Source organism: Podarcis gaigeae (genome assembly GCF_964106915.1).
Source record: "Podarcis gaigeae genome assembly, chromosome: 5".
NCBI lineage: Eukaryota > Metazoa > Chordata > Lepidosauria > Squamata > Lacertidae > Podarcis > Podarcis gaigeae.
Window position 1 is genome coordinate 17,559,833 of NC_139681.1, and position 26,441 is coordinate 17,586,273.

The following is a 26,441-nucleotide window of genomic DNA, read 5'->3' on the forward strand; positions in this document are numbered from 1 at the left end:
TATTTAGTGGCATTATGTCTTATTCATTTGCTTTTGTGTGTGTGTGTGTGTGTGTGTGTGTGTGTGTGTGTGTGTCACTCCATAGTATCTAGCTCAGGAAGTTTTGTATAGTTCGCTTCCAGATTGGTTAAGCCAAAAACGTTTTGCTGCTTGCTCACTTCTCTCCTCTTAACACACGCACTCTCCAGTCTTCGTAATTTTGAATATCCAGCATTTCCACATATCCACTCCCTATGCTTCCTGATGTGATGTTCCAGGAGGCTGCTGCTTGAAATTAATTGCAACTAATTAAACAGGATACAGTTAGAAGGACAATTGGACAATGGTGCCCTGGAGATTGCTTCATTCCCAGAGGCATTAGCAGCTGGCACTTGCACTGGTTCAAGCCCACAGGAAGGTGCTATATATCATAATGTCATTTTACATTGTTATTTTTCTGAAAGCAGCAATTTCAAAGTCTCCAGTGAACCTTGAGCAACTTCACGCTAAAAAGAAAAATGTTACTGTTCAAGATCTCTGTATATATATATATATATATATTAAAGATCCGAAGGAATTGCCTGGCAAGGCTAGTATCATTAAATTTCTCCCATTATTTGCATGTAATATGTAATGTTGTAGTAAAAGGCTAACAAAGCATTTAGGCTGCAATGGGGCTCATTGATTTTTTTGTGTGTGTCTTTGTTCAAACGTGGTCTAGCACTCTCAAGAAAACCATACCGTGCAGCAAATTGCCTGTGGCACCTATTTACAGTAAATCAGTAGTGTCATCTTGGTTTCTGTTTGGGGGGTGGGGGGCTTTCAGTTGGCTAAAGCAAATGAATACAATGCAGAGGAAGGGCTTTTTCATTCTTTGTGGGGGTTTTTGAGTAACACACTGGAGATGTGGCATAAGGCTCAATTTCATGCTGGGATGAAGGCCAGGCATTTCAGGAATCATGAAAACGAGCCCTGTAACCAATGCAAGCATGGAGCTAAAGAGCTTCTTTGATATGCTGCCTTGCTACTATAAGGAGAAGCATTGAGAGTACTAAAATTAGCTTTTGACCTACGTCCCAGAGCGACAAATCTCCATGGCCACACAACCCTTACTTAGCAAACTTTGCTCTAAAATTCCATACAATAGCCTATCTTGTGACTAGAATAGTTTGGAAGGATGGCCTGAAAATGCTCCTTGACAGGCTACTTTGAGATGACAGGAAGGCTTTGAAAGAGGATTCGTGGCTGAACTTGATACTGTGATAGAAGAGTTTTCCCATGGAAAATGGCTTCTCTAGTAATGTCAGGATCAGGGCCCTCAAGGTCAGGAGAAAGCAAGCTGTCAGCCATGTGGGAGGCTGGATTCATATGGTGTCATTGAAGACAGTCAATGGTTTGGTTGTCCGAATGGCAATTAGGGCACACCCACCAACATTTCTCCAGTGAAAATAGGGGTGTCCTATTCCATCATAAAAATAGTAATAATAATTTTATTATTTATTACCCCTCCCCCATCTGACTGTGTTGCCCCAGCTGCTCTGGGTGTTGTTGTTGTTTAGTCGTTTAGTCGTGTCCGACTCTTCGTGACCCCATGGACCAGAGCACGCCAGGCACTCCTGTCTTCCACTGCCTCCTGCAGTTTGGTCAAACTCATGCTGGTAGCTTCGAGAACGCTGTCCAACCATCTCGTCCTCTGTCATCCCTTTCTCCTTGTGCCCTCCATCTTTCCCAACATCAGGGTCTTTTCCAGGGAGTCTTCTCATCTCATGAGGTGGCCAAAGTATTGGAGCCTCAGCTTCAGGATCTGTCCTTCCAGTGAGCACTCAGGGTTGATTTCCTTCAGAATGGATAGGTTTGTTCTTCTTGCAGTCCATGGGACTCTCAAGAGTCTCCTCCCCAGCACCATAATTCAAAAGCATCAACTCTAATCGGCGATCAGCCTTCTTTATGGTCCAGCTCTCACTTCCATACATCACTACTGGGAAAACCATAGCTTTTACTATACGGAACTTTGTTGGCAAGGTGATGTCTCTGCTTTTTAAGATGCTGTCTAGGTTTGTCATTGCTTATCTCCCAAGAAGGAGGCAGCTGCTCTGGCTAGCTTACAACATATATATAAATATAATAAAACATTGAACAACTTCCCTATACAGGGCTGCCTTCAGATGTCTTCTAAAGGTTGTATTTACCTCCTTGGCTCGGAGGTCTTATGATGCCATATCCTCCAACATTTCTACGATGAAAACAGGGACGTCCCAAGGAAAAGCGGGACATTCTGGGATGAAATCAGAAACTGGTATGGGGGCCACTAGGGGGCGCACCGGAAGATGGCTGACAATAACATCTCTCCAACCCACATGAGGTAATTTGGAGGCTATTATGGGGGTAATTAGCCTCCTTAACCCCTCCAGGATTGTGGGGGGGACGGCCCTTGCCTGCTGTGCCCTATACTACCCCCGAATTTGTGGGGATGGGGGCACTAGGCACAAAGCCCTCCTGTGGGATTCCGGCACTCCTCGATGCTGTCTCTGATCCGCGCCACTAGTTGCAAGAATCTTCAAAAGAAACAATTTGGACGAGATAAATTGCACATACTTCAAGGAAAGAGGGGGAGTAAAGACTGCTGACAGAAGAGATCTCTGATAAAACAAAACAAGAATAAAATATGAGAAGATACGTCAAGATACGGTACGGCAAATGACTGAGGGGGGAGGAGGGGAAAACCTTCCTTTCTTTCTCTATGTGATTAAACAAGAATCCCCTCCCCTAATGAGTCAGAAATGTCATTTTAAGGACTTAAGCTGTGGATTTAAGGCTGTGTGGAGATAAATTTTTGAACCAAAGCAATGTTCCAAGACGAAGCTGGAAAGTTAAGAGTTTTGGAATGATGCAGTTAAAAATGCCGTCGCAATTTTGGGAGGCACTGTTGGAGCTCTTGAGTCTGGGAGGAGAAAGAGAGAAACAGAGCTGTTTACATATCGTGGATTAACTCCTCAGTGGAACTTAAGAGTGACAACTGCCTAATTTATGATGGAAAGAGCGATGTTATCTACGAAGGAGATGATATATGGAAACCATCTGGACTTAGATTGGAAGAACGGGAAATTCACACAGGATTATTATATTTGCTTATCAGTTTAAGGAGACTAACAGAAGAGATCGTAAGGGAAAAAGAGAAATTATATGAACAAGATATGATGTGAAAACACCAAGATAAGACTGGATAGAACTATGAACTCTGTTTGGACTGATTGGGACTGATTTGGACATTAACGCAGTAATAAGAAGATGATTTGAATCCCCCTTTGGATCTTGAAGTATGGCTTCCCCCAACAAAATTTAAAAATTTGGCTTTGTAATTTGGAATTTATGTGATGTAATTTAATTTGATGTGATTGGTCAGTTAATAAAAATTATTTTTTTAAAAAAGAAATCAGAAACTGGTATGGCTTCAGTAAATACAGGACTGTCCCTGGAAAACAGGGACACTTGGAGGGTCTGTTAAGGTGAAGATTGGCCAGAGGCAAGAACCGTAGTTCAGGCAAACAGCCATTCAGGTTTCAAAGGTTCAGCTACTGTGGGGGCAGGTATGAGCTCAGCCCAGCAAATAAATCAGCCTGGTTCCTTAGCCTGAGGAGGTGGCCGCAGTTCTCAGTCTGTTGATGGGTCTTGCAATGCTGCCTAAAAGGCACCAATCAGCCTGCAAGTTCTTCCGCCAATATGGAGGTATAGGAGGACTGTCGCTGGAGCCTGGCCTTCAGAAGCCCCACTTTGGCACATCAAGAGGTCATTGTGTCAGTTCCAGAGCATGAACAAGTAAGGAGCTTGTGCTGGTGAAGATCAGTGTGTGCTCCACAGCACTCTGTAGAAGGAGGAATCGGCATGATTTCAGAAAATGGCATTCTCTCGCCCGCAGAAGTTAGGCCGTTGAAGATGTATTGAGGACATCTTCTGCATTTTAGCAGCTGAGACAAACCCCAAAATGGTGGTTCCCCCCTCCCCACCAGGGAACAAGGGGTAAGGAACAAGGGGAGAAGAAAAGTTGACATCAGGATCTGCTTCCTCTGGGGACCCTGCTGCCTGAGGCAGTTGCCTCACCATGCCTCATGTATGGTCCAGCCCTGATTGAGGATCATATGAAGCTGTCCTATGCAGAGTCAGTTCATGGACCTATTTAGTTCCGTTCTGTACATTCTGTACATTGTGTACATTGTGTCCACATTGTGTTAGCCCTGCCTAGAGATGCTGGATCTCGAATCTGGGACTTGAGCTTATGGCCTATGCTGCCAACTTCTACTTCTTCTATTTCTCTCTCTCTCTCTCTGAAAAGGTCCTTCCGTCTGCTACCTTTTGCATGATGGCTTCTTGCACATGAAACAGAGCCGTCGTTGAAATGACATCACCATGTTAAGTACTCCCCTCTCTCATGTCAGGCATAAGATTGTTCAACATCAGCACCTTGTATGTTTCCCTGCCCATAAATGGCTGCTTTGGGGCAAGGATGGATTGGAGAAATGGACGGTGTGATGGAACCACAGAGCTCATTAAGTGACACTCTGTGTCAGGGTGTGAGGAAGAGAATTTGGCATGGTGTTGCCATATCTGGCAATAGCTTCATGTCTTGTCTAATCTGTACTTCACATGCTTTACAGAGATTCCGGTGTGGCTAATGATTTTTCATACATTGCACCGAGAAACACATCTGCATTCCTTATTGATTTTTGTGTCACATGTGATGCTGTGAGAACCTGGAAGAAAAAATCAAATGTGCATCCCAGCCAACGGTGGTCTTTGCATTTGCTTTAGGAACTTATTTAAAACAAAGCCAATTTAAGCCTCGTGTGTGGAAATGACCTAAGTCAGAGGGAATAGTATGCAGGCTGTCATTCCCCATTGCAGCAATTACAGGATTAAAGCAATCAGGAATAATTGATAAAGCTTAGGAAATGACCTTGGTTAGCCTATTGATGCACTCACAAAGAATGCCAAATCACAAAGAATGTCAAAGCGCATCATGATTAAGGTTGCCAGTTAGCAACACAGAGAATCTGAGTGTCTCTTCAGCAACTTTGAGGCTGCCAAAGGTAAAACACAAATAATGGCATTTATTATTATTGTTTTATTTATTGCCTCTGTTATCCCACTCTTTAGCATGCAATTGGCATGGGTTTAGCACAGATTGCAGGGATCAGGTACACTTATTCTGTGCACCTGACATTCACAAATCCCACCCTATAGAATCACAACCTTAGTCAGGTCTTGGAGGAAGACGGTTCAATACCTGGGAAGCAGACAGACACTAAGAATGTTTTCCTCGTGTGAGTTCATAGAACAGAATATGCTCTTACGCTGCATTCATTGATTTTCTTTTTCAGTCCCTTGTAATAAGCCTGCTGCTTTTTTGACTTTATTATGTCATCCAGGTGAGTACTTTTTCAGGGTATTTGAAAGGTCTCCTTCCACAGCTTCTAACACATTTTGGCCAACTTCGAAAACCAGCAGTTTAATTAGGAAAATTGCTTGTGGCTGCATGTTGAGAACTGGTATCTTTGAATGCTCCCCCAACAAAACTATACCCTCCAACACTTCTGCCATGAAACTAGGGACATCCTATAATCATAACCAGAATAATTTTATTATTTATACCCCACCTGTCTGACTGGGTTGCCCCAGCCACTCTCAGCGGCTTCCAACATACACAAAAACATAGTAAAACATTAAACATCTAAAAACTTCCCTATGCCTTTGGATGTCTTCTAAAGGTTGTATAGTTACTTACCGCCTTGACTTGATGGGGGCCACATAACTCCATACCCTCCAACATTTCTCTGATGAAAATAGGGACATCCTAAGGAAAAGCAGGACATTCTGGGATCAAATCAGAAACCGGGAAGTTTTCTGTAAATCTGGGACTGTCTCTGGAAAATAGGGACACTTGGAGGGTCTGCAAAACAAATAACAATCCCAGGGCATAGAACGGTAGCACACCAAGGAGAACAATTTGCTCTGGCTATTTTTTCATGTGTAGGGCATCTTGATTTGTGGAGGAATCACTAAACATGCAATTCTGATTCTCTCCCCTCCCCCACAGCCTGAAGTAGTACCATTCATAGATAATTGTAACATGGTTATGTTGATTGCATAAAGCATGTTCTAATTTAAACAATCTGAGCCCTGTAACACATTTCTCCCCCTCTCTCACTTTCCTTCCCTCCTTTGCTGCATCCAATAAATTCACACCGGTGTTCTGCCAATTCTCCGCTCATTTGTTTCCTAACCCTGGGTTCTGTTTCTCCCCCTTCATCATCAAACAACTTTCAGGGAGAATGACAGGAGCACACAATATTACGTCTTAATATTCACATAATAATCTAAATAAAATGTGCTGAGTCTCCAGGTACTGTACTTTGCCCACGTTAATGGCATACTTCATTTTATGTACATGAAACAAATTTACAGTAAATGAAAAAGCTTTTATGTGGCACCAATTAAGAGAGAGTGCACTCGTTGGAGCCTTAGCATTTACTTCAAGTGAAAGATACCTTCCGCATAAAAAATATAGCCAGAAGCCCTTTTTCGACAACTAACGGCTTGAGATGACACTTTCGGTGGAACAGAAGTGTATGGCAGAGCCCTTTCTACCATGAGCAGGAGCTCCTGGGGTCAAGCCCAGTGCGCCTTGTAGGATTAAATCAAAATGCACCAAAAAAGGCCTGATGGGGAAAGACCCCGTGGTTTTTGTGTGTGCAGAGCACTGGCACCTCCTCTTTTTTGCTGACCATGACAGCCATCTTGTGCTGGCACCCATGGCACCTTTATCAAGACACCTCCTATTTTTACCAAAAAAGAGAAAGAACCCCGCTAAAAAGTCCTTTCTTTCCTTATGCCCCCCAAAAGTTTTGAAAACTAACAACGCTTTGAAAATTAGAGTTGCCACTCAGACAAAATGCTATTGCTCTAACCAATTTCCTACTGAATTAGAGGAAGAAATTGGATTTGGGGGGTGGGTGGGCAGAATCCTGCATAGCCATTCTTGTTAAGAATGCATGTCAATGAGGTGTAATATTGAATTTATCTATTTAGTTATTTTTATTACATTTATATTCCGCCCTTCATCACCAGTTCTCAGGGTGGTCGTTTACAAATATTAGAAATCTGGAGAGAAATCCAGGATTTTACTGTAACTGCAATTGGGCACCAGTGAATCCACCTCCATCCTGCCCACAGGGGCAGAGGGGGCCACAATCTTCCTAGCTCAGGCATCATTTTGCATTAAATGGTTTGGGCCAGTATTACAGATACAGATACAGATACACAGAAAAAGATACGCAGATACAGATACACAGATACACAGATACACAGATACACAGATACAGATACAGATACAGATACAGAAACAGATACAGATACAGAAACAGATACAGATACAGATACAGATACAGATACACAGATACAGATACAGATACAGATACAGATACAGATACAATACAGATACAGATACAGATACAGATACGGATACACAGAAAAAGATACACAGATACAGATACACAGATACACAGATACACAGATACAGAAACAGATACAGATACAGATACAGATACAGATACAGATACACAGATACAGATACAGATACAGATACACAGATACACAGATACAGATACAGATACAATACAGATACGGATACGGATACGGATACGGATACAGATACAGATACAGATACGGATACGGATACGGATACAGATACAGATACAGATACAGATACAGATACAGATGATACAAATACAGATGCAGATACAGATAGATACAGATACAGATACAACGCCTCTTCTCAGGGAGCTCTGAGAACTGTAGCTCTGTGAGGAGGAAAGGGTATCCTAACACCTCTAAGCATTTTTAACAAACTTCACTTCCCATGATTACTTTGGGGGTACCATGATTGTTTAAAGTGGCATGGTACTGCCTTTAATGTATAGTGCAGTTGCCCATTATCAGAGCTCAAGGAAACATTCTAGGCAGACAGATATATTCTGAAAGGTTGCAAGGCAGGACCAGCGAGGGGTGTGGCTTTGGGAAATACCCAAGGGCCAGATAGAGAATGTATGGAGGGCCACATTTCACCCCTGAGCCTGCAATTCCTCACCCCTTGTACCTTTTACTATTTAAGAGCTTTTGTATGAGGTCTGTGGCCTGTTGGGAGCAGATAGGGAGGTATGACTACCCCAGAATAAATTTTTGGTTGTGGCAAACAGCTCACTGGACATATAAAATCAGTGTGTTGGAGCAAGGAAAGGAGGAAAGTTAATGATGGGAATTATTAGGGAAGGGACTGAAGATACAGCAAGCATCGTCGTGCTGCATTTAAGTCTATGGTGCAGCCACATTTGGTACATGACATATAGTTCAGGTCATCTCATCTTGGAAAGGATATAAAAGAGCCAGGAAAGTTGCAGAAAAGGGCAAGCAAAATGATTAAGGGGTTGGAGAAGCTTCCCCAATGAAAAGAAGCTGGAACACCTTTAAACTGAATTAAACTGCTTTATAGTTCAAGGAAGGAAAGCATGATAGAGGATATGAATGGTGTCGAAAGAGGAGAATTTTGTCCTTTTCCTCTCTCATCATAATAGGCAAGAGTTCATTTAGTGTAGCTGATCGGCCAGTGGCTCAGGACAGACAACAGGAAGTTCTGCACAACACAGCACTGAATTACCGTATTTTTCGCTCTATAAGATGCACCAGACCACACGACGCACCTAGTTTTTGGAGGAGGAAAGCAAGAAAAAAAATATTCTGAATCTCAGAAGCCAGAACAGCAAGAGGGATAGCTGCGCAGTGAAAGCAGCAATCCCTCTTGCTGTTCTGGCTTCTGTGATAGCTGCACAGCCTGCATTCGCTCCATAAGACGCACAAACATTTCCCCTTTTTAGGAGGGAAAAAGTGAGTCTTATAGAGCAAAAAATACGGTAACGTATGGAATTTTGAGTGATTTTTGCAGCTGTTGTTAAAGTTGCAAAGCAATAAATCACGGGACGCAGCAATGGAAAAATTTCTGGAACAACAATGGGATATGAGCTCCGCCCAAGGCATGACATATAACAGCAACAACCAGGGTAAAGAAAGACATAATATCTCACAAGGACAGGAATAAATACCATGGACAGAATAATTGCCCCACACAGGAAGAACAAGGATATGATTTGAGTTCCTCACTTGTAGTTTTATAAACCATTTAATGTGTCAACGAGAACAGAAGTTATTAATATTGCAGATGTTGTATAAGGAATTATTATTGTGACCAGAATGTAATGGAAATTAATAAGATTTTGGAACGCAGAAATAAAGAAAAGCATCAAAGCATCAAATCTAGCATGCCACTTTATCTAAATTATATAATCTGATATTTGAACGATTGGTATTAATAATTGGTTATAAACTGGTATTGTTATAATGAGACTATTATGGGACTGTAATTGAAAACTAATAAGAAATTATTGTGAATTAACATATGGAATTCACGACCATGTGGTTTGGTGATGGTTACTAGCTTAGGACAATAAAACAAACTGAAAGAGGTTGTGTCTTTCAATGACCATTTACTATAACAATTAATTGGATCCTCTATGTCCAGGAGCAGATATATTTGAATATCCAGTGCTGGTGGACAATCAATGGGTTGTAGCCAACGTAGCATCGGGTAACACATTCTGTCAGTGCAAGGATTTCTCCTTGTGCAACGGAACTTCTCCCCCTCCTGCTCTCACGCCCCTCCCCCCCCAATTATCTATTCTGATATTTCCATTAACCTCCAGAGTAGATTTCAGGAAGGTGCATATGGGAAGTGGAGAGTTGTGGGGAAGCTCTATTGCAAAAGCAGAAATCCTTGTGTTGGCAGAACACATAAAGTCCAATGGGTTGGCCAGCATCTTCATCTTTTGCATATAAGCATGAAGAGGCATATGGCTGGCAGAGTGCAGGATTGGATAGGCTTTGGTGTGATCCAAGGCAATTCTTCTGCTCTTATGAACCACTGAAAGTTCATTATTCAGCCATCAAACAGTTCCCTACTATGTTAATAGAATAGAATAGAATAGAATAGAATAGAATAGAATAGAATAGAATAGAATAGAATAGAATAAAGAGTGGAATGGAATGGAATGGAATGGAATCCTTCTCCCAGCTTTCTATGTGCAGGGGAGCATTGAATCAATTGTGCCAGCATCTTCAGTGGTACAACACCATCACATGAACATCACCTTCATGAGAAATAGGCCTCAGCTCTACAGAATTCAGAAATGGCATCTGATGGTCTTTCCAGATGACAACAACAGCATCCCATTTTTCTCTCTCCACAGCCTTAGGGTTAATTCACACTGTTGTATCAAATCACTCTACTCAGTCATGTGAGTGCACGATCATATGGAGAATGCTTAGCATGAACAGCGCCACAGACATGAAAAGCTGGCAATGACCTTCATGAACACAGCTGCCAGGGGAGCGGCAGCCATGAGCCCAAAACAGCCTGCCCACACTTTCATGTGTGAGATCATGAAAGATCACACTTTTGATCACATGCCAGCAAATTTTGGCTGTGCAGTTATAGTTGACTGGGAGGTCCTCCTGCAGAAGAAGCCCACTTCCTCAAAAGATCTGAGTTTTTGCTATAAGGAAAGTCATGGGTAAATGCACTGGAATAACACTTGGTTTGGTGCAACATGGTCTGCACTTCCTGAAAGCAGATCAGAACAAGTGCTCATTGAGGAACCAATGTCATCTAATCTCCCTGCACACAAATCAGGACAAATGGCCAATAAACAGATTGTCTGGTCTGCAAGAACCCTAAATCTGCAAATAGGAGGAAATACAGTGTGCCAAAAACCTCCTTTAACTACCCTCCAGCTCATCAGCATGATAAGCAAAAGACACTGGGAGCACAGTCAAGCAGAAAGTTCTCCTGCGAAAGACAGCAATGTATAGTGGTTAGAGCCTGCACCCCTCCAGTTATGGTTTGCCTCCATCTCCAATAGTGGCAAAGCATGTGCTGGTACTCCCAGAGCCCGGGTGGAACATATTTTCTTCCCAGTGTCTAGGACTACTTGTCCCAGAATCTACAGCTAGAATCTCAAACTCTGTGCATCATTTCTGCCAGAACCAGCACATGATTGGAGGGGCTGATTGGGCAAGGCAGCCTAGCCATCCCTCTACCGCAAGTTGCACACACACAAATATCTTTGCCTCCACCCCTGAAAATGCCCCCTTGCCAAATGCAGGGCCTGGTTCTCACATGAGCCATGTAGTCATCTACCTTTGCACATCATGGCAGGGAGGAATTTAACCAAATGGTCTCGTTCTTAGAAGCATTCTGTCTGTTCTCTCCAACCCCTCCTGCTTCATGTGTGTATCACCTATTCCCCCAGCAAAACAGAAATATAGATTATGATAGACGCGATATTAATGATGGCTACTGTTTCTATAAAGGAAAGGTATTTTTTAAAAAATAAATAAATAAAAAATCACTAAGTCTCAGGAGAGAAGAATAAGCCATTAATGAATTAGTACATTAGCAAGGGTAATGTTTGCACTAAGTTGATAAATGCTGTCTCCATAAATCACTTCGATCTATCTTTCCTTGTCTCGGCTCAGACCACTTGCAATCTGCAAAGGTTGTAGACTTTTTCTCTCTCTTTTTTGCACACACTTAGTCAATGACTGGCAACACAACTGTGGCCGCTGCAGTCATTCACGTTGTCATTCAGAAGCCCTTGTTAATGTGCTTGCCAATGAAATTCTGTGCTTGTTTAGAGGATGTAGTGTTCCAGATAATAGACCCTCCCTGCCCCCAATAAGGTCAGCTTTCTGATAAATAAGTTTTTCATTGTGCAGCAACAAGGCAATACCCGAACCAACATACCTTATGGCTGCCAACTAATTAAATAAGTTCTCTGTGCAAGTCCTATCGCACCCTAATGCTTTATTGCTGCAGAAATTTACACTTTTCTGGCCCATGGTCTCAAAGTGGCTTGCATGTGAGTGAATCTATCTACCGTAAATGCATACAGACAGACACAGAAGGCAGTTGTATGGGCAGCACACTATGTAACATACAAATGTGGTTTATCCAGCTTTTCTTTAAATTTAGTACAATGGATGATGCTGTGATCAGGCTAAACATCCTTCTCTTTAGACAACTGGCCAGGTATCTCTGCAAATACATACAGACCCAGCATGATAAAGTGATTAGAGCTGGGAAGACTCAGGTTCAAATCCCCACTCAGTTGTGAAGTTCAAAAGCGACCTTAAACCACACACCTCCTTTCAGCCTAACCTACCATACAGGTTGTTGTGATAAAAAAAATGGAGGAGATCATGTACGCGGCCCTGGACTGGAGAAACTGGAGAAAAGGTTCATTTTGCAGGGGAGGGCCTCCTGCAGATGCCATCATAACAGGAGCTGCATTCTGCACAATGTAGGAATCAGGTCTTTAGTGTTGTGGCACTTTTGCAGTTCCCTCCCCTTGAATATTAGACCACTGCCAAGTCTGTTGTTGTCTTATTCTTCTTTTCCTTTATTAATAGTCTTACAATACATTATATAAATATATGATACATCTCATAAAGTAAATTGAAGTTTCAATCATATACACACAAAAAAGAAAAACATATACTTTATCTTTTCTTACCTATATATAAACCTTGAACTTCTGCTGTATTTATGTTGCCTTTTATGCAATTATTAACAAAAATCCTTATCAAAAAATATTAACAAAAAATGTCCTAAGGACTTTGGACTGTCAATTCCCATTGTATAATTTTATTTTGATAGTGAATGTACCTACCATTATTACTCTATTCTTTATATAATGTCTAATACATTCTTACAACAATTTGTACCATTGATCTTATTTCTCATATGTTTCTTTATCCAAGTTCAATCAAGTGTTGCCAAGGACCACTGGCATATTTTTGCACATATCTCTTATATTTGTCCCATTTTTTTTTTTTCAAATTCTTGTCTTGAATTACCCCTTAAACTGTTGGTCAACTGCGCCGTTTCCACATATTCTTGTAGCTTATTCTGCCACTCCATTAAAGTTGGAACATTTTCCCCTTTCCAATTTTTTGCTTCTAGTGTTCGGACCACCGCCGTGGCATATAAAAATATTTCCCTTAAGTTTTTCAGGATATCTTTACCAACAATACTTAGCAGAAACGCTTCTGGTTTTTTTTAAAAAAATGTTATTCCAAAGTTATTCTGTCCAAGTCTGTTGTCTTCTGGACTCCTGCTGAAAGCCTTCATCTTTCAACAAGCCTTGAGATCTTACCCAGTCTGCAATTGTCCTGGAATTGTTTTTAAGCCATTTATTTATTTATTTATTTATTTATTTATTTATTTAATTGCCACTCCATTAAAGTCAGAACATTTATCACTTGTTGCTTGCTGCCCTGGGCTCCTTTGGGAGGAAGGGTGGGGTACGAATTTAATAAATAAACATAATTCTAAGAAATCAATGCTTTTGATGATTTCTATCTATATCTATATCATCTGTACCTATGTATATGTATATGTATATGTATCCCAATCATGCAGCACTTACATTAGTACTTTGTGCATATAAGTAAACACTCAAAGCAACTACTACATTTAACAGCAATCAAGTTCACAATCCTCTCGCACAAGGATAGCCAACTGGCAGGCCACATGCTGGATCCAGCCCACAAAGCAATTTTATCTGTCCCCCAACAGCACAGCCAATTAAAAAGTTAGCCCATAACTTCACACGCCGGAAAGAATAAATCCTATGTGGAGTTCAAGCCTCCTAATGAAAGGGGATATATGCAAGGCTAAACTTGTCCAACTGGTTTGACCCACTACAGCAATCTATTTTCACAACTGGCAAAGGTAAAGGTAAAGGTACCCCTGCCCGTACGGGCCAGTCTTGACAGACTCTGGGGTTGTGCGCCCATCTCACTTAAGAGGCCAGGGGGCAGTGCTGTCCGGAGACACTTCCAGGTCACGTGGCCAGCGTGACATCGCTGCTCTGGCGAGCCAGAGCCGCACACGGAAACGCCGTTTACCTTCCCGCTGGTAAGCGGTCCCTATTTATCTACTTGCACCCGGAGGTGCTTTCGAACTGCTAGGTTGGCAGGCGCTGGGACCGAGCAGCAGGAGCGCACCCCGCCGCAGGGATTCGAACCGCCGACCTTTCGATCGGCAAGTCCTAGGCGCTGAGGCTTTAACCCACAGCACCACCTGCGTCCCTCACAACTGGCAAGGGTGGGTCTAATTAATTACAATATCTCTTTTTTTAAAAAAAATATTTTTATTCATTTTCCAAACAAATTTTATACAGTCAACAAATTATTTTGCACTCATTCTTCAATTTGTGACTTCCCTCAGTTTCTCTGTCAAACTTTCGTAAAATTTCTATTTGTTGACACATTTCTAAACATGATATTGCCTTTCCCAACTCCTTTTCCTCTTACTCTCTTTTTTGCAGTATTTCTTACTATCTCACAGAGTCTCTTCAAAACCAACAAGCGTTGTCTGTACATCACATATATTTTTCAGATATTCTGTAAATTTCCCCCAGTCCTCGATAAACTTTTGGTCTTTCTGATATTGAATCTTCCCAGTCAATTTGTCCAATTCTGCATATTCAGTCAATTTCCTTCTCCATTCTTCCACCATTGGAATTTCTTCCTGTTTCCATCTTTGGGCCAGAAGTATCCTTGCGCCAGTCACTGCATATTGAAACAGTTTACAGTCTCTCTTATTAATTTCGTTTCCTACCATTCCTAATAGAAAGGCCTCTGGTTTTTTAACGAACGTATATTTCAACATATTTTTCAAGTCATTGTATATCATTTCCCAGAAATCTTTCACCCAATTAATTACAATATCTCATCATAATCTCATTATAGCTCATCATGTCTCATTGTAATATAGAATACTTCACTTTTCAGAATTATTATTTTTTAAAAAATACCTTTTAATGCAGCATCTCTCTTGGGGTTTGGTATGCATTATGTGCCTTAACACATATAAGCTGTAAGTGGCAAACTCTGGAGTATTATTTTATTTACTGCATCTATATCTCACCTTTTTCTTCAAGGAGCTCAAGGTGGCATACATGGTTCTTTCTCCTCCACATTTAATCCCCACAACAATCCAGTGATGTAGGTTAGGCTGAGAGGCAGTGACTGGCTCAACGTCACCCAGTAGGTTTCATGGCTGAATGGGGATTTGTACCCTGGTCTCCCAAGTCCTAGTCTGGCACTCTACCCACTACTGCAGGTGTTTTGCCAGTATTTAACCAGGGAAATTGGAGGGTGGGGTCCAAAGTATCTGCAGGGCATCAGGTCATGTGGGATGCTGTTACAGAGCCTGGCAGTTGGCTTAACAGGTACATTTCTGGACCACAGACCAATGAATGTAGAAATGGAATGGCTTCAAGCTGGTCCTACCTGCCCGGATAAGCAGAAATCATCATGAAACAGCATATCCATAACCAGGAACTGTATACGCCAGTCTCTTTAGCATAACAGCAGGTGAGGATAGAGTCGTTTCACAATGAGTGCCATTGTTGCTGACATCACAGGCGAAGCCTTGCTATGAAAGAAAAGATGGAGGGAGACCTGAAGATGGGAAGACTACAGTGGTGGGATGCTGTTGGCCCATGGCATTCTGGAAGAAAAAGCGTCCTCAACCAAACCCAGATTGTTTGACAAGACGGGGGGCTTAAAGAAACCACCAGGATCAAATCATCACAACCTGAACCGATCTAGTGATTTGTGTGCACCTCTTTAAAAGGATGCTTTGAAACCCAACAAGTGATACGTATTTGTTAGAACTACAGAGTTTCTTCTGACGACTCAACCAGATCTATAAAGATATTACACGGTAACAGGCCATGCACACAAGGTCAGCATTTAAGGGATTTGTCTGGTGACTTGAGAGCCTTTACCTGCATCAGCACACTCATCCTGTCACCCCCCCCACACACACACCTTATCAGCAGTCAAGCCTTTTTTTGCTGAGGTTTCTGTAGTTTGTGGGTTGCAGTTCCAATTTTGCAGCCCTGCTGATAGCCACCTTTAAGGGCAGGCGAAAGGGCATACTGCTTAGCACAATGCATAATGGAAACAAGTCACAATGTAAGCAAATGTTTCCTTTGCTCTTTCTCTTTCTGCCCTGAGAACCAACTGGTAGAAAGGTAGTGTGCAAGGCATATCAAATAACTGAAGGCTGTCATTTTCAGTGGCCTCCCCAGGAAGATAGATGTGTGTGTTCCAGCCCAGAGAGGATTCACAGATTAATTTTAAGTAATTGCCAGTCCATGGTGAGCTTACTGTCTCTTGCTTGACTACCCATTGTTGATCAACTGCCTGAAGCAATGCAGCATTTGTCTACTTCTGAGCTTGACCATTCTTTCATGTGCTCAGGAAGTAACTGTACTCTTCCCTTGGCTATAGGGTGCACATCCACCTTGCTTATTCAGTGGCGTAGCGTGGGGGTGCAGGGGGGGCCGGCCGCACCGGGCGCAACATCTGGGGGTTAGGGTTAGGGGGTGCAAATCCGCGGGTTAGGGAGCGCAAATCCACGGGTTAGGGGCCGCAAATTACTTGCCTTGCCCCGGGTGCTGACAACCCACGCTATGCCACTGTGCTTATTCCCTTGTCCACAGCTTTGGGCAGCGAGCGGTAAGCCCAGGAATATGGCAACCTTCGTGCCTTCATGGAAAACTTATTCCCAAAGGCTGCCAGAGAGTCTGTTGCTCCTCTGCATTCAACTTTGGAAGTCCTGATTGGTCAACAGAGACGGAACTGTTGTAGACTGCCAGGAAAAGAGCAAAGCTGCAGAAGGACTATGCAGCTCCTGTTGCTCATTTTGTACAAGATTGTAGTTCTACAAGAATTTGTTTAGCCTAGCCTCTTAACAGTCCTATGGTCATTTTCATTAGGGGAAACTAAGGCAGGGAGGTGGCTCTTTGCCAAGTGGCTGAGAATCTACGTTTCCCTGAAAATATGCTTCAGTGGCATGCTGGTCACTGGGCTGTTTTGTGACAGCTTCTTCAAATGCTCTGGTTTGCAATCATTGTATCTCCAGGCCCATTAGGCAGCCACTCAGATACTGGGGTTGGGAAAGATCTCTCTGCTTTTGGCCTCAGAGAGCCACACTGCTAGTCAAAGTGTGGCTGGAACTATGGTCTAATTCAGTGTACAAATCTCTGCTTGTTTCTTGCCAGGGAATATTCATGCCTGCTATTTAGGAGTGCAGTTGAACTGTCAAAGCAACATCTGCCTTGCCTGGGAGCTGGTTTTACAGAGCCTGCCTTTCTTACGTGATCCTGGCTACCTCTTGTTTGCTGTAGGGCAACTCCTAGTCCCCTCTAGGAACTTGTAAGGACCAGCAAGCTCACAGCCCAGCCAGAAGAGGACACGAGGGGGCGTTTAGATCCCATGCAACTCAAGCTCTCCAGTAGCTTCCAATTTACAGAATCTTTGTGGCTCAGCACTCAACACATTGAGTGGGTTGACTCCCCCCCCCTCAGAATAACTAACAGTGCAATCCTGCATGTGTCTATACAGAAGAAATTCTTGTTGACTTCAATAAGGTTTACTCCCAGGTAAGTGCATATAGGGTTGTAATCTAAGGGTGCTTCCAGACTGTTGCTATTTTTAGGGGGAGATTCGATCACATGCCAGCAAATTCTGGCTGTGCAGTTATAGTTGACTGGGAGGTCCTCCTGCAGAACAAGAACACTTCCTCCAAAAGATCTGACTTTTTGCCATAAGGAAAGTCATGGGTAAATGCACTGGGATATCACTTGGTTTGGTGCAACATCTCCCTCACTTCCCGCAAGTAAATCAGAACAAGTGCTCATTAAGTAGCCAATGTCATCTAATCTCCCTGCACACAAATCAGGACAAATGGCCAATAAACAGGTTGTCTGGCCTGGAAGCACCCTAAATTTGGAAATAGGATACCGTGTGCCAAATACTTCCTTCAACTACCCTCCAGCTCATCAGCATGATAAGCAAAAGACAGTGGGAGCACAGTCAAGCAGAAGGTTCTTCTGCAGAAGACAGCAAAGTATAGTGGTTAGAGCCTGTGCCCTTCCAGATATGGTTGGCCTCCAACTGCCATTGTCCCCAGTCAGCTTAGCCAATGGTTTTTGAAGGATGGGAGTTATAGTCCAGCAACATCACGGGGGTGGGGTGTCCGCGGGCTCCCCAACCCATATAGAATCTTAGAATCATAGAGAAGGAAGAGGACCCCATGGGTCATCAAGTCCAACCCCCTGAAATGGAGGAATCTCAGCTAAAGCATCCATGACAGGTTGGCCACCCAACCTCTGCTTAGAAGCCTCCAAAGCATTGGAATAGGAGCAGATTGATCATGCCAGTTTAATCCCCACTCAGCTAAGAAACTCACTGATTGACACTGGGCCACTCGCAAGCTTTCAGTCTAACCTACTTCACAGGGTTGTTGTGTGAATACAATGAAGAGGTGGCGAGAACCTTGTATGCTTCCCTGATCTCCTTGGAGGAGGGGCAGGATGGAGACGTAACTTCTAATAACTGAGATGTTTTAAAAGCTACATTGAAATGAATAGGAACCGTGCAAGAGCTGTTGTAGCACGGCTCACATTCCTTTCAATGGGCTTTGTGCTGGGCTGTACCCAAAAGTGCTTTTCTCTTCCCTTTTTCTGTGAATGCAGACTGTACACAGGGCGGGGGAAGAAATCTGCAATAGTGACAGGATTTTTAATGGCGCCTCACCTTAAATGCATTTTAAAATATGTAAATCAATAAAAAAATTATTTGTAATAGCTGCGCTAAGAGTACTGGTTAGCCTTGCCGCGGAATGAATTGCAGGCTCCAGGCTCGATTACCATACATCCTGGGAGCTGTAGTTAGGATTAATCTGTCAAAAGGGATGGTTTAGTGTTGATGAATATGACATGTGACCATTAATGATGTTGATTTTATCTCCTGAGATTAGCAAGATTTACTTCAGATGGATAATAATGTCATTTGCTTGATGCGGTAGATCTGTTTACGAGCTGATTAAATTGTGAGGCCTTGCTTCATTTCATGCTATTTGGTTTACAGCTTCATCACAGCAATCACAAAAGCTGTGGAAATGTCCCACATCCCATGTCACAATAAATCATTGTTTAAGATTGCAGCTATGTATTTAGCAGTTCAGTTTTCCATAGGCCGCACATTCCTTAATGAATATGTAATTGGGAACACATTAAAAAAAGATTTTTGGGGAGCATACGGCTTTAGAAAGGTAGTAGCATTGCGGGGGCTGCGGGGAATCTGCCCTCTATCTTTTAATTGAGATTAAGGAAGCATTTGAGTAATTAGCTGTAACAAATTGCCTTATTATTTAGACAGCAAAATAAACGGTTGTGTTTTTTTTATTAAAAAAAAATTCCATGTGTGGCAAGAATTATTATCATAAATCAATGCAAACGTGACAGCCGAACTACGATGAAGGAGGCTTGCAAGCAAAGTATATTTTCTGCCTACTTACTTTTTGCATTTCAGTAAAAAGTATCAGAAGCCCGCTTTAAAAAGAGTAGAGTGCTTTCGCCCCGGAGGCTGGAGGTTATGGGAATGCCCACAGTGCCACTGGAAACCACTGGGTCAATAACAGTAATATATATAATATATATGGGTCAATAACAGTAATATATATAAGAGCATTGTAGCATGAGAACAGCCCCAATTTATGTATTTGCTGGTGAAAAAAGGACTTGCGTGCTACAATTTCATAAAAAGTATAAAAGCGGTTAACAACAATTAAGTATATACACACAGTGAAAACGACACAAACGTTTGAAAACCTATCAGACGGACTCAAACCACAGGTCAGTTCTCGTACTCAGTGTTCAGGAGCTTATGAGCAGGATATCTGAAGATGCTGGAATAAGCCCATAGCTCAATGCTAGAGCAAATGTTTTGCATGCAGAAGATCCCAGATCCAATCATTAATAAAGTGGGGGGGGGGGATTCCTGCCTGAATCCCTGGAGAGCCTCTACCAGTCCATGTGGACCATAGATGGACCAATGATCTGACTAGTCCCTTGTCCATCTCTTGCTATTTGCCCTGACACCACAGAGCCTAGGACTTGCCGATCAGAAGGTCAGCGGTTCGAATCCCCGCAACAGGGTGAGCTCCTGTTGCTCGGTCCCTGCTCCTGCCAACCTAGCAGTTCAAAAGCACGTCAAAGTGCAAGTAGATAAATAGGTACTGCTCTGGCGCGAAGGTAAATTGCATTTCTGTGCACTGCTCTGGTTCACCAGAAGCGGCTTAGTCATGCTGGCCACATGACCCGGAAGCTGTACGCCAGCTCCCTCGGCCAATAAAGCGAGATGAGCTCCGCAACCCCAGAGTCGGTCACGACTGGACCTAATGGTCAGGGGTCCCTTTACCTTTACTGGTGTTCAGAGATATATTCATATAGAGATATTTCATTTTGCTATGATTGCTGTTACCTATGGGTAGGCCTGTTCTCCAAGCTACTTACAAATGCCACTGGATGTTATACTTGCATGTCAGGTTGTTCCCCACCTTCCCCACCCCATTGCAACATTTGCATATTCTTCCCAGTATTGTGATGTCATCACACTGATCAGTTCTCTGGTGACAGCCAGCGATGAGAAGCAAAGACAAGGAAACATGGGATAGGATGTCACCACAGTAACTGTGCCTGAACACTGTGAGCAGAGGGGAGAGAACTCAACTGCCATTGTGGCAGTGGAAAACATCATTGTAGATCCTTGCATTGTGTCTAATAGTACTTCTTTTTATCTGTGCTGATCCTTCTCCCAATCATTTTCACTAGAGGACCCCCATTCTAGTATTAAATGAGAAATTTGGGGTGAGGGGATCTCTGCTCATTTTCTCCACAGCATTCATGATTCTATCAGCCTCTCTTATGCCCTCAATTGTTTAAAGTTTTTTTAACAAAGGGGGGGGGCAGCTCCAAATGCTTTCGATGAATCCAAAAACACGTAAATCACAAGGCGCTAGTAATTAGCCCATGCTAATGACACTGTAGTTAAGACTGTTTGAATATTTTCATTATAATGCCTACCCCCTTTTTCATCGGAATGAAAAGACTGGAGATAAATATGGGTTGCTGTTCACATGAAGAAAATTTGCATGCAAAGGACCAGAACCACACTCAGTCTCTCTGGTTTTAATCTGCTTTATCACAGTCATTGAAATCACTGCTAAAAACAAGAGTAAGGAAAAAAATCATCTCGACATCTTAGGCTTCATTTTAACCAGTTTTTTAATGCAATTTTCAATACAGCTGAAAGAAATAGCTATAGAGAAGTAGTAACGATTGTCCGCCCCTCTTTCTTGGTGAAAACAGAGCAAGAGACTGTGAGTCGCTTTATGCATTATGTTTTTGGCGCACACCTTAAAACATAAGCATACTTCTTTAAAAAGTGAGTATGACAAAAAACATGGGCTTTATACAGATTCCACACCTTATTTGCTGCTGCTTTCTTGATGAGTTCAAGATGCCTTTCTGCAAAAACATGTGAAATGGATAGCTATATTTTCTTGTTTGTGGGATCCAAAGAGAGGAAACAAAAGAGCAGAGAATAGCAAGTGAAAGCTTTGTTTCTCTTGTACACCAATAAAATGGTTGACATGGAAGTCAGTGTGGTTAATTCAAGTCAATAGAGAGCTGCACTAGACCTACAGAGACCCAGAGATTCAAGTATCTTCTCAGCCATGAAAATCGGCTGAGGTGACTTTGGCCCAGTCAGTTTCCCTCAGCCAAACTCACCTCACAGTTATTTTGAGGACACATTGTGAAACTGTAAGGGGGAGGGGGTTGGGGGGGGCAGGAAACACCTCATAAACAACCCTGAGCAGCTTGGAGGGTGGGCAGAATAAATATTGTAATAATTAAATGACCAAAGGAAGGAAATGTGATTGTTTTCTGTAATGGAACAGATCTTATGTAATGCAAGTTATAGTATGAAGAGGAATTTCTCTCTCAGCAAATTATGTGCTGCAGGCAAAACAATATATCCTTTTTCCTATGTTATTGAGTACTAAGTCTTTTCTGCCTTAACCACTTGGCAAGTTCACCATCTGTATAAAATAATCTGTGGCAGGTGACCTCCAATAGGAAAGTCCTTGCAGCTAGAGCTGCTTTTTAAGGAGCAGCTTGTCTCAGACCCTCCAAGTTTCCCTATTTGCCAGGGACATCCCTAATGTATACAAGCTGTCCCAGTTTCTGATTTGATCCCAGAATGTCCCACTTTTCCTTAGTAAGTCCCTATTTTCATTGGAGGGTTTGGTAGAATGTCCCTATTTTCATTGGGAAAATGTTGGAGGGTATATGGTGTTATCTGCCATCTGAAGGCAGTCTTGTATAGGGAAGTTTTTTTAAAAAAAATGTTTAATGTTTTATTGTGTTTTATATATATATTGGAAGCTACCCAGAGTGGCTGGGGCAACCCAGTCAGACGGTGGGGTATAAATAGTAAAATTATCATTATGGAATGGGACGTCCCTATATTCATTGGAGAAATGTTGGAGGATATGTTGTCTTCCATGCTTCTACATCATAGTTTTCAGATGTTAAGTTCAAGATTCCTGTTCCAAGTGCTGTTCATTTGTTTTCATGTTCAGAACAAGGTATGGTGGGACCTGAGGTCAGGTCAGGTTCCTCTGCTGCCCCTCTCCGCCCTTCCCTCCCTCTCTTGTCCCATGCCATCCTGCTCTGCAACCTTGCTCTTTAAAAATTAAGATTTTGTTAAAGCTTTTTCATAATACAATAACAGAAACTAAACTCATCTAAATGCCTTCTTTAAGACATAAGAGGGATTGAGGTGCATCCTGGAATTTTAGGTTTGCATAACGGAAGCAGATTAAAGTGCCCTGTCGCCCTAGCACAACAAAACTACTTAACAACAACAACAGACTTTTGCGAGTTTGAAAAGTGGCATGGAAATACACTGAGAATGGATTCCAAGGGGTTTAGGCAGCAGCAGCTGAGCCTGAGTAAGGAAGGAGACAGCAACTTGCAACGTAAGCTAGCAAAATGGTGGTGAGCAGCCGTGCAAGTGGCTAAAGGCAGCAGCAAATATGTCAGGGTCACTTGTCTACATCCCTTTTAATCTGCCACCTGAGGCAGGGATCTCTACTTACCTAATGGAAGAGCCGGTCTGGTATATCGTGAAATATTTATTTTTCTGATTTATTTTTAATATCCTGTTAAGGTTTGGCTTGGCTTGAGAGGAACACCTTGTAATATTAATACATCTTTATATATGAAATATATAAATAAAATTCATATGCGCTTTATTCCAGATTAAGCAAACTCCCTGTTTCTTGATGAGATTGCCATATCTCTCAAGTTACAGTTCTGGGTGTGTTGTATGCCGAAAGGGCTGGGTGGGGTTGTACGTGTTTAATTCTTGAGTTGAAAGTGTGAAATTACATGCAATAATTCACAAGCTCAAAATTTAAAAGCCTTTTTTACCCCCCTAAGAGTATGTGAGTGGGAGGACAACTCCAGAAAGATGAGGAAATCTGTTATTGACCTCTTTGAAGCAACACTATTCTGAGAGTTCCCAACATAAAACTTGGTTACCTTGGCAAACTATGCCATGAGACGACATGTTAATTGTGGGCACTCTGACTCTCAGAGGTGGGGGAAATGGCAAGAGAAGAAAGCGAAGTGCTTAAGGTAAGAGTTTGTAACATTTCACAGAACCTCGGGGGAATACGGAACTCAAGAATCTAAGGACCTCTAGTTGAAATACCCTGCCCTAAACAAAGAACCAGAGAATAGTGAAAGCATTGCAGCCATGCATGGAGGTATGGGACTTCATTGTTTAGCAACAAGGTAAAGGTAAAGGGACCCCTGACCATTAGATCCAGTCGTGGCCGACTCAGGGTTTGCGGTGCTCATCTTGCTTTACTGGAAGAGGGAGCCAGCGTACAGCTTCCGGGTCATGTGGCTAGTATGACTAAGCCGCTTCTGGCGAACCAGAGCAGCACACGGAAACACCATTTACTTTCCCGCCAGAGCAGTGCCTATTTATCTACTTGCACTTTGACATGCTTTCAGACTGCTAGGTTGGCAGGAACAGGGACTGAGCAACGGGAGCTCACCCCGTTGCGGGGATTCGAACGACCGACCTTCTGATCGGCAAGCCCTAGGCTCTGTGGTTTAACCCACAGCACCACCCCGTCCCTCTGTTTAGCAACAAAGCCAGCTGCTATTGTTTTGCTGCATGTTCTGCACATTTAAGCAGGCAAACTTCACCACGTTAACCACATCCATTGGTTGTCTGTATTCACCCTCTAATTATTTGTTTTCGTGTATTATCACAGTAACTTTCTATAAAGGAAACTCACCTGGTAATGAGCAGAAATGGCTTCATTTTGACAGATTTGGCATGTACCAGTTCAAACTGTAGCGGGGCAGAATCAGATAATTGATTGTTCCTCCAGGCGAGCCCTCCCTGCACATAGAACACTAGCACGTCAGGGAGAAAACTAGGCTAAAACTCGTTTCCACAATATCTAGTTTTCATGATAGGTTATGCATTTTTTGACCACTTTCCCCATCTGCAGTCTGAAGTTGTGTAGCCTTGATACAGGTTAAGCACCGCAGTGAGACCTAATTTTCAGACAAACTGGTGATTATTTCTCTCTTTTAAAACTGGAATTTTCTGCTAGTTGTCCACTCAGTATATAAAAGCATATCGAAGACATTGGGTTTGGTTTTGCCTTTTGAAGATTCCAGAGTCTGCAATTGTGATGTGTTACATTTGTTAATACAAGAGTTACCCGGTATCATTGGCTACTGGACAATGAATGCTTTGCTTTATAAACAATTTCTCTCTTTCTCTTTAAGTTTACACATCAGAAATTTGAAACAGAAGAACTGAACTCTGCTGAGAGGCTTGCTTTGTCCTTTATCTTCTGAATCATCGGTCAAGCTCACAAGGGTGTTCCAAAGTCTTTTAAAAAGCTAATTGACTTATAAGTGGTTTACTTTAAACATAAAACCTGTCGGGGATAGATTTGGCCTGGCTTCCTGTGCGCCAGGGGTCTCTGAACCCTAGGAGAATGCTTTGCAAAATAAATTGGGCCATTCACAAAGAGGGTATATTTTAAAACCCAATTGCCTTAAAAAGCTTCATTTTGTATTTTTAGCTCTTCCCTGAGCACAAGCACTCCTTGGGGACACTGCCAGAAGCCTGGACTGCATTCATCCTTTGATTTCCTTAAACCTTTGTGTATTTACGCTTAATAACCAACATTAGTGACATTAAAATTCTACTCACTGCAAGCAGCAAATAATCCATTCTTGCCTCCTTTTTCCTTTGATAACTGACCTTTAATATAGATCCAAGCTTAAACTCTCCAAACAGTCATTTGCACACTCTCGCAGTAACATTCATCACTATTTTCAGATAATTGCCCAGACACATCAGTCAAGAGTTGGATCCTATATGAAAGAAAAGCAGAGATCCAGAGTGAAAGATTAGGGCTTGGGCAATTTTTAAGTGAATTTCAACTAAGGACAAACATCTCTCTGGTATTTTATTGTGGACAGTATTTAGATGCATATAATTAAAGGTATATAACTACTAGCGCAGCACTGACTATTTGTCATTTTTAATTTTGGGGTCAACACTAGCACTTTCTCCCCAAACTATCTAGAATGTGAGAATGCTCACCTTTATTTTCAATCCTGTTCAGTGTTGTTGTTTTCCCAAGCTACTGCTGCTGCAACTGGTTTTTCCTTTGGCTGACGCTCCTTTTTGCTTCTCGGATTAGTCACGTGTGATAGTTCCACACAATCGGAGATTGCGTTTTAATACTACGTGTGTGATGATGTTACAGACAGCAAGTGAAGACTATTGAGAGTGGTGGCAAGCGAGGGCAATTCTGGTGTTTGGTGAACCATTTTTGCAAGGCATGCCAAAAAGTTCCTAAGAAAAGGAGAGAGCTTTTGACACTGCCAAAACCACATGTGGGGCAGAGAAATTGCTTTCAGCTCAGTGCCAACATTCTAGAACAACACAAAGAACTCAAAACCCACCTACTCTCAGCAACCAGAAACATTATAGCCAGACACTGGAGAGACCTGTCAGGAGTAAGCATGGACCAATGGTACCAAATAGTATGGGAAACAGCCCTACTAGAAAAATTAACCAATAAACTGGAACTGACATGGGGATAAATAGAAGAAGATGCCTTCACCCTGGTATGGCTCCCCTTTATCACACACACAGCCCAACAAGACAATGACAAGAATCCATCAACAACATACGAATCAATATGGCTAACCTGATTCAAAAACACACACACACAACCCACTCACACATGAAAACAAAGTTCAGCACAGCCAATCACAAACTAACAACCACACCCTAGGTCAACCCCAACCTCTCTCACCACCAAA

General features: G+C 42.4%; 1 long non-coding RNA gene across 1 annotated transcript; it reads right to left on the bottom strand.

The window, feature by feature from the left end:
- Nucleotides 1-567: 567 nt before the first annotated feature.
- Nucleotides 568-25,887, bottom strand: LOC310844421. The gene is made up of 4 exons (XR_014564110.1): nt 25,714-25,887; nt 25,369-25,481; nt 5,759-5,827; nt 568-951 (listed from the first exon to the last, which is right to left on the bottom strand). It is a non-coding gene; the product is annotated as an uncharacterized lncRNA (long non-coding RNA).
- Nucleotides 25,888-26,441: the final 554 nt, after the last annotated feature.